The sequence below is a fragment of the Hypanus sabinus genome, chromosome 14 (genome assembly GCF_030144855.1).
Source record: "Hypanus sabinus isolate sHypSab1 chromosome 14, sHypSab1.hap1, whole genome shotgun sequence".
NCBI lineage: Eukaryota > Metazoa > Chordata > Chondrichthyes > Myliobatiformes > Dasyatidae > Hypanus > Hypanus sabinus.
Window position 1 is genome coordinate 36,444,848 of NC_082719.1, and position 16,912 is coordinate 36,461,759.

Here is a 16,912-nt window from a genome sequence, read left to right on the forward strand (position 1 = left end):
ATGTATGTTTTTTTTCCTTCATGAAGCATGCCAATTCTGCTTGATTGGGTAATGGTTTTTCAAACATGCACTGTTATTTTCATAATAATTGATTCATTTTTCCCCACTAATCGGTATTAGTGGAAAATTCATCCTCCTTTCTTTTTCAATACAATAAAACTCCAATAACCTGCTTAGTAACCTTATTATTTTTGTATCTCTTTTGAAACTCGCCTGGTTCTGTTTCCTATGTTCCCTTGAAGTCTACTGGGGACTTGTTTATCAAGCATTCTTTGCTCACTGGGGTCTCTAGTAAATTTATTATTCTGCTGTGTATAATATTTTAAAATGTGAATTCTAAATGTGTGGAAGTATTAACATATTCTGGCACCACCAAAGTCCCAATCTTGCCAGATTAATTGTTTCACCGTAGAAGCCCAATAACAGTAGTTTTCTAATCTTCTGGCACTTCAGCAGATTTGGGAAGATTGCAATGTATCTGTAAATACATTTATTGATCGCAGAATGCAAACCATTTAAATCAGAGGTCACATTAGCATTTACTCACAATAGTTTGCATTAATACTATTTTTCTGGTAATAGTACTTATTCTTTCTATGGCATTATTCTGCCTTAACAAGATGCCTATTGTATCTTTTACCATAAGGTTAGACATATTACAAATTCCTTGTTCCCTGTAATTATTTTACCAGCCTCATTCTCAAAGAAGCTTCTGTTCATTTAGACAACTTTCTTCAACTATACTGTATTTCCTTAAAAATCAATTGTGTCTTTTCAAATACTTCCTGCTACTTTCCCCTCAGTTTATTGTCTCCTATTATTATTAGTTTCTGTTCTCTTCTGCTGGATTCTGAATATATCATAATTGCTAACCTTCGTTCTCTTCATTTTCAAATCTTCAACTTAATTCCATCTTTGACTTCCTTGGCTAGCCATGATTAGCTCTTCATTGCTTTGAGCCCTATTGGATTATACATTTGTAGAGAGTAATGATCTACTACTGCTTGCCTACTAACTTTCCTGCTAAGCTATTACCTCAGTCCAATATGGTAAACTCGGTCTTCGTCCCGTTATGAATTCACTTGATTTAGGTGAGGCACAGTTCTCATACTCAAAATGAGTGCCAAATTCTATCATATTATGATCACAATTTCCTCAGGGATATTTTGCTCTGAGCTCCTTTATTAAATCTGCCTAATTAACTATTACCAGACTGAAGATAGCCCGTTCATTGGTTGGCTTCATTATATCTTGCCTAGGGAACAATTCCCAATGAACTCATTGACCTCGTTCTCAGAACCACTCTTTCCATTCTGATTAGCCCAATCTGCATGAAGATTAAACTCTCCAAATTATTGCACTGCTCACTTTACAAGTCCCCATTATTAGTGGATTTATATATTTCTCTACAATGCAGCTACTGATTGGGTTCTATACACGATTCCATTGTCTTCTTTCTCTTGCCTTTTTGTTTGGCCACCAAACTGATTCAACTTTTTGAATCCAGATCTTTGCTTTTAACTCTGCTTACTAGGTATTCCTTTAACAATGCTACCCATTCTCTTTTCCTTCCCACCTGTCTTTTCTGAAAGTCAATTTTCCCTGCGTATTAACTTAGCAATTTTGATCTCTTATCAACAATATCTCTATAATTGCTTCAAGATGGCAGTGCAGTGCAGTTTGCAGGGCCTCTCCGGAGTTGATATCTGTTATTTGTCAAGCGGGGTGCTGTGCACAATCCTAATCTGATGAATAACGGACATGGGAGCACGGAGGAACATCTGGAAATCTCCAGGAAGGCCTTCTTCATTGCTGCTGCTGTTGTGAGGTCCAGGTCTCTGCTGAGAAGAACAGGCCCCTAGTCTTCGGGGTCACATTGCCGGTGGCGGGGGCATCAGAGTGCACTCGGCAGATAGTAGTGCTTGGAGAGGCTGTGCCAGAGGGGTTGGTCGGAGGCTCGGAGGTTCAACGGACTCGGAGTCCACTGCGGTTGGGGCGTTTTCACTGTGTGCTGCGTCTGCGAGGCACTGAGTCCGGTGACGCTGTGGAAGTCCATAGAGTGGGTATTCCCTTCTGCTGCCTGCGTGGGATGACGAGTCTATCGGGACCCTGAGGACTTGTGGAAACTGTGTGGTGGCTTCTTTCCAACTTATAGTCTTTTTATATCTTTGGACTATTTTTACTGTGCCCATGGTCTGTTTTTTTTAAAATCAATTATGGTATTGTTTGCACTGTTGTAACTATGTGATTTTGTGTAGGTTTTGCAGCTTTAGCTTTCAGTTTGTTGGATGGTAGAGTTGGTCTCCTGACTTGGTGTGTCTGGGTAGTCTTGTTCTGTCTGGTGGATTTGGAACTCCTTTCCAGGGTATGTTCTAAGATGGTAGCACAATATTAATACGCAGCAGCCTCTCTGGACTCTGGATTTGGGGATTGCCAAATGTTATGTGGATTTTCTGGTGTAGTCTGTTTTGTCGTGTGCTTTTGTGATATCATTCTGGAGGAACATTGTTTCATTTTTTAACTGTGGTTTCTAAATGACAATGAACTGAAATTCAATTCAATAATGACCATCAGAACATAAATGTTTACCTCCATTGTACAATTAATCCTTCTATCTTACTAACTTGTCATTTTTGACTCAATATTCTCTCTCACTGCAAGTAGCAGCACTATCATTTTAATTGTAGTAGGAAGTATTTCTTAGTAATACAACTGATCTATGCTCAAACATCAACATCAATTTATATTCATTGTTGCTGCATAAGTAATGCATGTATAAATTGATTAAGCTTTTTTGAGTTACGTGATTAACATCAATTAACATTATTCATGATTTGAAGACATAATGTAATTTTGAGAAAATGTCTTGCAAGACAAAATCTTAAGGGCCAAGATGAATTAAATCATGAACCTGCTGTAAATTGTCCAAAATGCTGTTTTAAATTGTTCTAATTTGTTAACTAAATTACATCCCTGAATTTATTCTGAAGCATCATTCATTAATGTAGGAGAGAAGTTGATGGTTGTGTGTAATGTATGTTATTGGACTAATAATCCAGAGACCAAGTGAAAAATTTTGTTACATTAATTCACTTCCTTGTTTATTCTCCATGGTGAGTTTAGTTGCCAAAACTCACTGCTTGAGCAGTGGGCCTCCTCCCTACCAAGGAGGATAAACAGTATTTCCAGCTAACAAAGTAATTTAAACACCGTTCTTTGAACTGTAGTGCTACATGTTTAAATGTAGATTAAATTCTTAAAACATATTTAAAACAAAGAGGGTTTCTATCTTATAAAAGATTTCCAAATTACAAACAATGTTGAAAACACAAAGGATTTCCAAAATGCAGGTACAATTCCTATAAGCCAAAAAGACTTACCAACAGGTTGCGAACGAATGAGTCGTCCATCTCAAATTCAAAGACAGAATATTTTCTAGTTGACTGCAACTTCCTGTCATTCTTTTTCCTAACTAACACGCCTGCTCATTTACTGGTTTCTTTCCTACTTGGTGACTTCACAAATGTAATATTTTTTAAGATACATTTTCATAGAGATGGTCTAAAAGCTGAGCACCACACAAAAAGCTGGAGGAGCTCAGCAGGCCAGGCAGCATCTATGGCAATGAATAAAGAGTCAAAGTTTCAGGTTGAGACCCTTCATCAAGACTGAAAATGGAGGGGGAAGATACGAGCATGAGAAGATGGCGGAGGATGAGGAGCCTTCCAGAGACAGAGTTCAAATACCCTAAATTAATCCTGTGAAGGATGACTTTCTGAGTACACAAATTCAACTATTGATAGACCTGCTATTTGATGTGCTAAATGGTAATATCAACCAGGTCTGCAAACTTCCTTGAACTAAATAACTTAGCCAATGTTGTCAGGTTTGAAGCCTGAAGACTCACACCAATATTTCAGGTTCAGCTTCTTTCCCTCTGTCATCAGATTTTGAAATAGTCCACGAACACTACCTTATTATTCATTTTTGCACTATGAATTTGATTAAGTTATAGTAATTTCTGTCTTTACATAGGATTACTGCTGCAAAACAAAGTAAAATCACTTCTTACAAGCCAGTAATAATAAACATGAGTTTGGTTATTAATTGGACTCATGCATGTTTTCCCTGCCTTCCGTTCCTGCATTCAATAATTAGTTTATTAGGTTTACTGATGTTGGGTGAGAGGCTGTTGTGGCAGCACTCAACCAGGTGGGCTGTCTTGTTCAGGGGGGTATCTATGGAGAATAGCACCTATGGCAAGCACTGAAATTGCGCCCCTGTCTAAACATCTGACACCCATATCTGACACCCATCTTTCAGATAACTTTACCATAATATCAGCTCAAAAATACATGTCAAGCTTGTTAATCTTTTAATTAACAGATTATGGTACTGCATGAAAACTATAACTGCACCTCTCTTGCTTTCACTGCTGCAAATTGGTCTATGATGTGATCAAAGTCAGTTGTTTCAGTTTCTTCTCTTACTACACTCAGTAAAGCAAGATCACAGAGTCTGCCCTGACCCATGGAGGCTCTCGGATATGGAAGTATTAGTTTTCACTTGCTGAATGATCTCTCATAGCTGGCGATGAAACTGCGATGGTTAGCATTATCTGAGTAGCAATGTGAAGATCAAGGAAGATGCTCTCATCTCCATACTGAACAATGAATTCAAGAAGCTCTTCAGGTCTTGATAATTTCATGTTGACCTGCCTTGATAGCAACATTCTGCAATCCAAAATTTCTTCATATAGCTGCTGTGCATCAACATCAGAGCTGTACAATTCCCCCAAATTTTCGCACTTCCTCTTTAGGTTGTTACTGTTGGCGCTGTAATGCAGTCCCTCGACATGGAGATGGAACCCAAACTTGGCGTCAGTCTCGTGCAAACAAGTGAATCTTTCATCCATTTTTCTGTGAAGATGATCGAGAGTTCCCTTCATGACTCTTTCCATTTCCTTCCTAGCTGTTCACATAGTGTCTCTTGAGTTCTCATCAACCATTTGTTTCTTTCGTTTCTGACATCTTTCAACTTCAATATTCTATTCTTGACAGAGATCGACTTCTTCCTCGAGTGACTCACTGACCAACACTTCTCTTTCATCATAAAAATGATCTCGGAGGGCTTTCAAATCCAGGGCAGCATCGTGGAAGTTCATGCTGGGATCCTGCAGCCTCTTTTGAATATGGTCAATGAGAATGAGTACTTTGTTCCAAAATCTTAGCAAAATCAGAAAATCGTAACTCAACCTGAGGTTGTACAGCTGCCTTGCATCACTTCTTGTTTCACTGGTCCCGTTTTCATTGTCTATCATGTCCTGGAAACTTGAAGTATCACCTCAAGATACTTGTTGACAGGCTTCACAGCTTCTGTCCTTGCACTCCACCTAGTTTTGGACTCTGACTTAACAACCACAGGCACAGCACTTTTGAGTTTTTCCCAGTGCTGTGTTGAACGAGAGAAAAACACATAGAGAGCTTCCATGGTTCCAAAAAATCGTGACCAGCATTGTATCCTGCTTGGCTGCATATACACCCAACCAAGTTGAGTGAGTGATTGTTGCAATTCACAAACACTGCCAGGTTGTTTTTCACACTTATTGTTTGATGAACACCACTTCTGTGTCCAGCCATCACAATGCGTTGTCATAGCACTGTGACCAACAATCTTGTAACTCGTCCTTCTCTAGCTGTTTCAAGATATCTTCAACCAACTCTCAGCATCCTTATAGCTTATCTGGATAAACCAAGGAAGGACTCTCTAACACGGACTGTTATCCTCTCAAACTCAACTTTCACATATCTCACTACTTCTGACATCTGCTCACGGTTTGCCTGATCAGGAGTCGAGTCACACATGAGACCATAGTTCTTGGCTTTACGAATGCTTCCCAGTAAACTCTGGCGAACAGTGGATGCCATCATGTGGATGAATTTGTTCTGGACAGCCGGTGAAAGATAAGACGTGGATCCAGGATGACTTTCCAAATGAGTGAGGTGTTCCTTAATGACAGGGTCAAAGATGGCCAGTAGTTTCAGTAAGCCAAGGAAGTTTCCCACATTGGAGTCATCGTCTAGTTGAAGTGACTCACTGTTTCCTCGCAAAGCCGGGTACTGAGTCACAAAGAATTTCATGGAGTGAAGGATTCTCATGAAGATATCATGACACATCTGCTTTTCCTCAATCTGTGATTGAAATACTGCATCAATAACTCCTCTGTTTCCAGCTAAATTTCTTTCCATTTCTTTCCACTGTGTGAAGCATTCCCGATGATTCTTAGCATTTTCATGAACACTAATCCTTCCACTGGCTTTCCGCTGGTTAAATCCACTTTCCTGTTCCAATGAGGATTGATGGTCTGACTGGGAATAGAGAAGACAACAGATACAAAATGCAGACTTTTTAGAAGGGGAATAGACCAGCCATGAGCGAGTCACATCCTCAGCACACACATTTCCCAATTTCCTCTTGAACCAAGTTTTGCTCATTGAGTGGTTATTTGTTGGTAGGAAAGGCCACCTCACTGTTCTGGAAATACTTCAAACCCAGCTTTATTATTTCTGTTCTCAATGCGTCAGGCAGAATTGCTTTTCCAGTATCCTTGTGGAACTTCAGAAGTCCAATGTCATGCTGTTCAATCACTTCTGGTCTGACAGTTCGAGGCTCTTTGACACCATCCAGTTCACTAGGTTCAGTGTCATCAGGTCCAATCTCGTCAGGTAAAATCTCGTCAATAAACTCAACATCAGTACCACCACCATCATCTTCCTCTCTTGTCATGTCCAGGTTCTCTGTGGCAGCCTCACTCTTAATCTCATCCTACTCAGATTTATCTGACTTGACTTCCTTCTCGGCTTGTGACACATTTGTACTTGATCCACCTTCGGATTCTAACAAACCTGTAACAGGTTCAGGCGACTCCATGGAATGTGTTGAACTACTTGTTCTGGGCTTTTCAGAGAAGGGCATGAAGAACTTGCTCAACTCCTTGGCTTCCTCCGCCTCCAACTTTCGTCTCCTCCATCCTTCAGCTCCACTTTCCTTCTTCTTCGTGAAGAAACATTTCATGGTCTTCTTACACAATGCTCTAAAATAAGGCCATCCTAGTGTTTCTCACCCATGATAATCAAAGACAGATCATACATCTGAAGAAAATTCTTTTTTCACTATCTGAGGATGGCTTGTCTGACTTTAATAGAAACTGCTCAGTGGCGCCCCCTTCAAGTGGTGCCCAGGGCACGTGCCATACCTTAGATACACCACTGGTCTTATTTCCATATGCTGACTGATCAGTACCTGTGATTTGTCCAACAACATTGCAGCTGTGCTTAACCATAGAGCTGTCTGTGTACGGGGAGCCATGAGTAGCCCTAATAGTGGTGCAATCTAGTTAAAGGTCTTAAATGTGGGTCTTGAGCATTCACTATCTGAAACTTCAAAACATAAACAGTCACTCAAAGAGCTAAACGAAGGCATGAATGAGGAACTTTAATATTCAGCTTCTGAAGCTCCAAAACTACAATAGTCATTTGAAGAGCTAAAACATATCTTGTGAATGGGGTCCATTGCATAACCAAAGTGCAAGAGATCGAACATGCTGCTAATTTTATTTCAATCTGATCCTGACTTCCTAATTGTAATTTATAAGTGCTGAAATTGACAATGAGCAGGCAAGTGCTCAGAATAAAATGACAATTTCCATAGATGCCCAGGCTAGTTCACAAACCCATCCGTCCTGATGTAATTTTTGTACCTTTCGGCTTATCAATAACCTAAAAGGTTCAATGGGCCCATGCCTGACCATGATGCTCTTTCTTGTTGCTCTGATCATGAAATAATTCAAATCATGTTAAAAAAGGACAGACGTCAATACAAGTCTCTGTGAAGTCCCCATATAGCTTAACAAACGTCACATGCCCTTTAGGAATGATAACTTTCCATTATTATTATACCTGGCTTTAACATCCACAATCTTACTTGCCTTCTGATGTGACAGTGCAAGTCTCTCAGTCATATCAAACTGTTACAGGCAAACTGAGATAAATAATAGGCATAGGTTTTGTCTGTGACACTAGCATACTGAATGCAAATGAAAAACAATATTAAATCATTAAGCATTCATATTTTAAGATTACTCATAGTAATTTTCAGTCTGTAGGTTCTTTAGTATGCTGAGATGCAATCATAAAATTATACTACCAAAGTTTTGTAAATCATATTCTGACATAAGTGAAATATAAAAAAATAATTGCCATTACTAAAGATAGCATCATGTGTCTTTCCTAATACCATTGATTACAAAGATTCTGTATCATATCTGAGCTGTTGTTTTGCTGACCATACACTCTTAACAATTGTTCCTGTAAAGTGGAGGTCACTTCAGTTGTTTTGCTTGGTAACTTAAATTATGCCAAAATACTTTATTGTTTTACTGTTGTAGTCAGAACATTAGAATGGATAAAAAATATATGCAATTCGTAAAGCAACCATTGCCCATTAAGAACACTTATCAAACTAATAATTAAGGAACATGAATGTTTAAAATATCAGTCTTATGCTTTCATCATGGTGTCTGATCGTCCTTCTCTTTACTGTTTATTAAATATCATAATTATTTCAAAACATATTTAAGTGACTGTGCAATATTTCACCATGATTTTTAAAGTGTTGCATTTATTTCAAATATGATGTTGTCCCCTGTAAACATTGCTTGAAATTTAATTTTGTTTTGCAGATGCAGACACACCTATGTTTGCTTATGCAGGTTAGAGGCAGAGACAGTAATGACTAATACATTGGATATAAATTTAAAAAGTCGTCACATAGAAAGAGAGTGCAGTGTCCTCAATTCATGAATCTAGATACGAATCCAGATAGGTACTTAAAACTATGAGTCATTTAAGTCTATAGCCATAGTACTGTATTTTTAAGGTTTATTCCATGATACAATTTACCATTGATCATACTGGAATAACCACAATGATAATTTGTAAATTGATTTATTACAGGCTCATGTTTTGATGTGTAGTGGAAAAATTTGGCTTGCATTCCATCAGTTTGGATCAAATCGTTACAATAATACAAAGTAAGAACAATAACAGAATGCAGAATAAAGTGTTACTTTTGCAGAGAAAGTGCAGTGCAGATAAACAAGCAGGTGCAATAGTGATTGTGAGATCAAGAGTGCATTTTATCATAGTAGGGGCTGTTCAATAGCTTTATAACAATGATACAGAAGCTGTCCTTGAGCCTGGTGGTATGCACTTTCAGGCTTATTTATCTTGTGCCTTATTTGAGGGAGCAGAAGTGAGAATGTTAATGTATTCTTGGCTGTGGCATCTGTGATTAGAATGACATCGACCCTTAGTGATGCTCATTTCTGAGTGTACTTGAAGCTGTCAAGCTTCTTGACCTCAGCACCATTGATGTAACCAGAAGCATATGCGCACAACTGTCCCCCCCCCCACCACTTCCTGACATTGAGACAAAGGTTGTTGCCATGACACCTGGTCACAGGGCTCTTTCTCTCCTTCCTCTACGCTGATATAATTATTTGAGACACACAACCCATTGTGCTGGTATCATCTGTAAACTAGTAAATGGAACTGAAGTAGAACCTGTCTGTGTGGTCATGAATGTTATAGGAAGCAGAATAGGGGGCTGAGGATGCAACCTTATAGGGCACCAGTGTTGCAAATAATCATGGTGGTAATTTGCTGTCTATCCTTATTAATAGCGGGAGGAAATGCAAATTGATGGAGCTTTTGAGCACTCTGAAATCTGCTTCTTACAACCACAACAGGTGGTAGATGGCGGCATTAAAGAGGTTTCCTCTTTGTCCTTCTCCCTTCACAAATCTCATTAAATTCCCTTTATGTTCCTGTCAAAGAAGTGTTTCAAAAATAAGATACCTGTCATACAAATTGCTTCTCTGATCTAGGCTCCTATTGCAACCATCTGATGGACAATCTGCTGCATTTCATTCAATGTATCCGTCTCCAGCATAGATTCAGAGATATTTAAAAAAATAAATCATTAATAATTTGAAAAATGTGGCAATGGTTTCTTTCAATAAAATATACACGTGAAACACTAAAAACAATTGAAAGCAATAAATAAGTTGAAATAAACCAAATACAAGTAACAGACTAACTTCTGTGCTGTTGCCATTGAAGTTAATAGAGTTTATATTCCTAAACCAGATCTCACTGGCATCAATCCAAATGCGGAATGCCTGCAAGCTTGGGTTGCACCCTTGAGCTCCCTGTGTAGCCCAGCAATGAAGAAAGTAGCAGATGTGCCAGCATCTGTCATTCAACCTGTGGCAAACTACAGCAGGACCATGGAAATCCATGATTAGTTGGCAGAGGCTATACAGGTAGCTCCCTTCAGATCTATAGACCACAAACCACTCAGTTCCAGTCCTAAATTTTCTCCAGAGGTCTGACAGATTGTTTCTCTGTCCATTGAAAGCTTCTAACATTTTAACTATTTCTAGTAATTTGTTTTAATTCAGATTTTCATAATTCACTGTGTTCTACTTCTAAATTAATAGTGAAGATTCTTTCTCAACTATTTGACAAAAAATATAATTGTGATATAGACATGTTCACCCTAATTCAGCTTTCCTGATATTTTCCTAGGGTTTAAATGAAGGGGAATGCAGGAGAACAGCTTACCGCATGATTTTGCTCCTTTTTTCTTTCCTTCATTGTATACATGATTAAATTAGTTTCCCTTGCTCAGAAACAAGCTGTGAATGGAGCACTTGGAGCAATGAATATGCATGAGGGGTGTTATAGCACTAGAGGGTGAAAAGAAAATATGTATGAAGGTTTTTTTTCCCCTGAGGCTGGAGAATTTTAGTTAAGGTAAAAGGAGGTTACTGACAGATACAAAATGACAAGAGGTCTGGACAGAATTAACAGGAAGGAACAATTTTCCTTGATAGCCAAGTTAATAACTAAGAAATAAATTTAAGTTCATTAGTAGGATTAGAAGGGAGTAGGGTGAATCACTTAAGAGTGATAGGAGCTGGAGCAAACAGCCTAAGAGAGCAATGGAGGTAGAACCACAAAAAACAAACACGGGAAGAACAGCTGGCCTGAAGAGGAGTAAACCACCATGGCCATAGACTGAGAACTGGTATTTGAGAGCAACATTAATAGCTCCATCCTGAGTGAACATGGACATTTTGAATGGCTTCTTTCTTCTATGTAATTTCCAATCAGTGCCTCCCTTTACTTTACCCATAAGTTTGAAATGTTTTTCAGTATTCCTTTTTTTTCCCCACTGTATTACTCTGGAGTGGTTTGTTCCCCAAACCCATTCCCTAACTAAAAAACACACACGAAATACTGGAGGCACTCAACAGGTCAGGCAGCATTCATGGAAATGAATGAACAGTCATTGTTTCAGACTGAGACCCTTCTTCAGGTCCTGAAAGGAAGAGGGAAGATGGCAGAATAAAATGATGGAGGGAGAGGAAGCAGGATAGCTAGAAGGTGATAGGTGATGCCAGGTGGGTGGGGAAGGTAAAGGCTGGAGAGAGAGGAATCTGATAGGAGAGGAGAGTAGATCATAGGAGAAAGAGGAGGAGGAGGGGACCCAGACAGATGAGATAAACAGATGAGCCAGAGTGGAGAATAGAAGAAGAGGGGAGGGGAAGGGGACTTTATTTATTTATTTTTACAGGTAGAAGAAATTGATAGTCACACTATCAGGTTAGAGGACATCAAGATGGAATACGAGGTGCTGTTCCTTAACCCTAAGGGCTTCCTTTGTGCCATCTAACTAAGAATATTGAATAATCAATTAGATTTAGTAATTATTCTCTGTTTTAATCATCTTACAACCCCCTGGGTATGTTCACCAATAGTTTGGTCTTGAGAATTGCTTGATTCTTGCACGGAATATGACTTTGTCATACAGTTCAGTGCCTTCAAATACATGGAATTCAAGACGATACTTTCTACGGAAAATTTGTAGACTGCCTACCATCTACATAATGGCATATGAATTTGATTAGTTCAATATGAATCTCTCGACATCTGGTATCCATTTGTTACAGCACATCAAAATGGCTTGATTGAATAGCCGGTAGAAGATTTTGAAAACCTTGAAGATATAATAATGAATTGATAAAATTATCAAAACTTACAAGAGCTCGGTGGTAATATACTACTGTGTTTTCCCAGGTAAATATTATCATGAGCTCTGCACTTGTAATGATTCTGACATGCAATGATTTATTCCATATCTGTATCTTGCTAATTTGGAACATAGAACTTAGAATAGTACAGCACATTACAGGCCCTTCAGCCCACAATGTTGTGCCGACAATCAAACCCTGCCTCCCATATAACCCCCAACCTTAAATTCCTCCATATACCTGTCTAGTAGTCTTTTAAACTTCACTAGTGTATCTGCCTCCACCACTGGCTCAGGCAGTGCATTCCACGCTCCAACCACTCTCTGAGTGAAAAATATTCCTCTAATATCCCCCTTGAACTTCCCACCCCTTACCTTAAAGCCATGTTCTCTTGTACTGAACAGTGGTGCCCTGGGGAAGAGGTGCTGTCTGTCCACTCTGTCAATTCCTCTTAATATCTTGTACACCTCTATCATGCCTCCTCTCATCCTCCTTCTCTCCAAAGAGTAAAGCCCTAGCTCCCTTAATCTCTGATCATAATGCATACTCTCTAAACCAGGCAGCATCCTGGTAAATCTCCTCTGTACCCTTTCCAATCCTTCCACATCCTTCGTATAGTGAGGCGACCAGAACTGGACCCAATACTCCAAGTGTGGCCTAACTAGGGTTTTATAGAGCTGCATCATTACATTGTGTCTCTTAAACTCTATCCCTCGACTTACGAAAGCTAACACCCTATAAGCTTTCTTACCGGTAATTACCCTATCTACCAGTGAGGCAACTTTCAGGGATCTGTGGACATGAACTAAAGTTTTGTTTGAATTTTCAAGTCTGCTGTTTCAGCCAGAATGCTGTATGGTTGCAGGAATTACAAGTTAATATTTTATAATGATCTAAAAGAGTTGCACAGAATTACAGTAACACAGTCACACATTCTGTGCTTTCTACACACAAAGCAGCTTAGTCCTGTTCCTCATGCATTAAATAATGATTTTGCTTCCTGTTAACGCATGGATGTTAGATCACTTACCAAGCAAAAGAGTAAATTCCCTGCACGTCTTCAGTTACCATGCCCACAGCTGCTCTAGTAGAGAAAGTGTATTCCAGACAGTATTGACAACCTTGAGGCCATGTTTCAGGTTGACACACAAAGACCCAGTTCAAGCAATAGGTGAACTCACAAGTTAAACAGCCACCCACAGCATTCCACAAGTAGACAAATCTGCAGTTCCCATATTTGCCATCTCTTAACCAATAAAAACAGCATAGAACTATGTCATCCTTGATCCTGAGGGATTGCCTAAGAAAAAATAGTTAAAACTATTTGCTTTTGCATTCTAAGCAATAACTTGGGTAAAACAAGTGGCATACAGCATGAGAGTTGACATGTAGTCAAACAACTAGGGGAGAACAAAACTTACAGATGGTGTCTAAAGGTTTCGCCTCATGATCATAGCAGCCTTTGTATGAATTCCATATTAAACAAAAAGCACATTCTATTTATGTCATTGAAAATTTGGCTACAAATAGACAGGGAGAAAACCTGGGGAGATCATGTAAATGATTCTTTGCAGGTATTTAGACTATTTTTCCAGAACACCTGATGAAATGATGGGGGATATTCTTGCAATGCATACTGTAATTCTGAAGTATGCGGTTTACTGCTGACAATAGACAGAGACTTGACGCCACTAATTTTGACAAAATCTCAGAAGGTGATGAGGAGGTAAGAGGAGTGAGATAGATTGCCGGTTGAGTGGTGTCACAACACTAAGCTCACACTCAAAAGTCAACAAGAACAAAGGAACAGATTGTGGAATTCAGGAAAGGGAAGTAGGAAAAATACATCCTCGTTCTCACTGAGGGGTCAGCAGTGAGCAGCTTCAAGTCCCTGGGCTCAACATCACAAAGGATCTATCCAGGGCTTACAACATTGATACAATAATGGAGAGAGCACCCATTTAGGGTTTGATGAGATTTTATGTGTTACCAAGGATTCTTGCAAGTTTCTACAATATATTGTGATGAGGTTTCTGACTAGTTGCTTCCCAGTCTTGAAAGGATGACAAGAATTTGCAGAGATTATAGATTCAGCCAACTCCATCATGAGTGAAAACCTCTCCACTAGCTAGTACGTTTTCAAGCGGGGGTGCCTCAAGAAGTGGCATCCATCATCAATGATAATGCTCACTGTCAGGGAGGAGGTATGTTCAATAATTTAGTAACAGCTTCCTCCACTCCACCGTCAGATCTGTATACAGTCCATGAGCCCATTAACACAACATTATTGTCCCTTTGATTCAGTTTTACTTTATTTTTTACATTTTATAAATTTTACTGTATGTCTCTGCACCATTCTGCTACCACAAAATAATAAATTTCATGTCAAATATCAGTGATGATAAATCTGATTCTGCTCCGACACCAAAGTGTTTTGTGGTGGTGGGGGGGGGGGGAGGAGGAATGAGGTTAAAAACTAATTTTAAAACTGGTCATTTTATTCAGTCCAAAGAATAGTGTGAAGAAGATCCCTTTTAGTGATAGGCTATAGGCTGGTACTTAGTATATTAGCATTTAACGAGGAATGGTAAATTTAATCAATTTTGTTTCCAGGTTTGAACTGGGGTGACACATTGTGCAGGCTTTGAAATATTATAACCTGCTAAAAGCTCATTAAATACCAATTAAAGACAGAGGTGTCAGTCACTACAAACTTGCCTTCCAATTTTGGGATTAATGGGACCAATTTTTTATTTTTAAGTCTTAGCACGAAGGCCTTGAAGAGATTCAGCAGCCGTTCAACATGGAGGAGTGCCAGTGACATTTTAAAGGGCACGTTGCCTGCTGAATTTGTTAAAGAAGCAAAAGGAAATCTTATGCTAATAGCAGATCATCCCAGAGATTACTGCTTTGTAAAAGCCGAAAGTGAAAAAAAAATTGTATGTGGCTTTGATTTTCAGCTGAGAACATCTTATTTTGACAGGTCCATATTTTGCCATTGAATAAGATTTCCATCCTATATTGAAATTATCTGGAAAGCCCGCCACCAATCTGTCAACAGAAATATAGGACTCATACCATTTTTTAGATTCTTTCCCTACCCCCAACTCCCCATCCCCATCATTTCTGATCTGCATCTTCAGAAACCTCTGTATTTAGTATTTATTTATTATAGTATAGTCTGTATTTAGTATGTATTTAATATGGACTTCATCAGCCGATTAGCTGATACTGAGATTTCCAATGAATTGCTTTCAATGGAAAAGAAAATCAAGCGTGGTGCAAGAAGTGTTACCAATATGTTGATGCTGGTTTTGTACTTTTACCAAAGAATAATTTTACCCATCAGGTTTCTAGTGACACTGATGGTCGATGAGCAGTACAACCAGCTATTTGAAAATATATTTGCAACTAGACTTGTCAATAAAATTAAATTGATAAGTTTGCCATTACCTTGCTGACTTACCAGCGGTACCATCTTGTAGTTGCATGGGTTCAGCTGGTTGAAGCTCTGCAATCCTAACTACCTGCAAGCTGATAGTTCTTCAGTGGATATAACAAGAGCAGCTGAATAAGATAATGCAGAAGCAGAATCAATGTTAATTGACTGGAGTAAGGGTGATGCTTCTTGTTTGTTTTTCTTAATTGGTAAATTTAGCAAAGATTTATTTTGCATGGCATTCTAATTCTGAATTCTCATTAGATAGAGGAAATCTGCTGAAAACATCTTATTTTAACAAGTCCTTATTTTTCCATCAAATAGGATTCTTTCTGTCAGTTCCCATTCCAGTTTAATAGTGCCATGACATAGAAATGATCACATTCATAGAAAAACATAGAAACATAGAAAGCCTACAGCAAAATACAGGCACTTTGACCCACAAAGTTGTGCCGAACATGTCCCTATCTTAGAAATTATTAGACTTCTCCATAGCCCTCTATTTTTCTAAGCTCCATGGACCTATCTGAAAGTCTCTTAAAAGACTCTATCGTATCCACCTCCACCAACATTGCCGGCAGCCCATTCCACACACTCATCACTCTCTGAGTAAAAAACTTACCCCGACATCTCCTCTGTACCTACTCCCCAGCACCTTAAATCTGTGTCCTCTTGTGGCAACCATTTCAGCCCTGGGAAAAAGCCTCTGACTATCCATACAATCAATGCCTCTCATCATCTTATACACCTCTATCACGTCACCTCTCATCCTCCGTCACTCCAAGGAGAAAAGGCCAAGTTCACTCAATCTGTTACCATAAGGCATGCTCCCCAATCCAGGCAACAACATTGTAAATCTCCTCTGCACCCTTTCTATAGCTTCCACATCCTTCTTGTAGTGAGACGACCAGAATTCAACACAGTACTCCAAGTACAGTCTGACCAGGGTCCTATATAGCTGCAACATTACCTCGTGGCTCCTAAATTCAATTCCACAATTGATGAAGGCCAATACACCATGAGCCTTCTTAACCACAGAGCCAACCTGTGCATCTGCTTTGAGTGTCCTATGGACTCGGACCCCAAGATCCCTCTGATCCTCCACATTGCCAGGAGTCTTACCTTTAATACTATGTTCTGCCATCACATTTGACCTACCAAAATGAACCGCTTCACACTTATCTGGGTTGAACTTCATCTGCCACTTCTCAGCCCAGTTTTGCATCTTATCAATGTCCTGCTGTAACCTCTGACAGTCTTCTACACTATCCAAAACACCACCAACCTTTGTGTCATGAGCAAACTTACTAACCCAT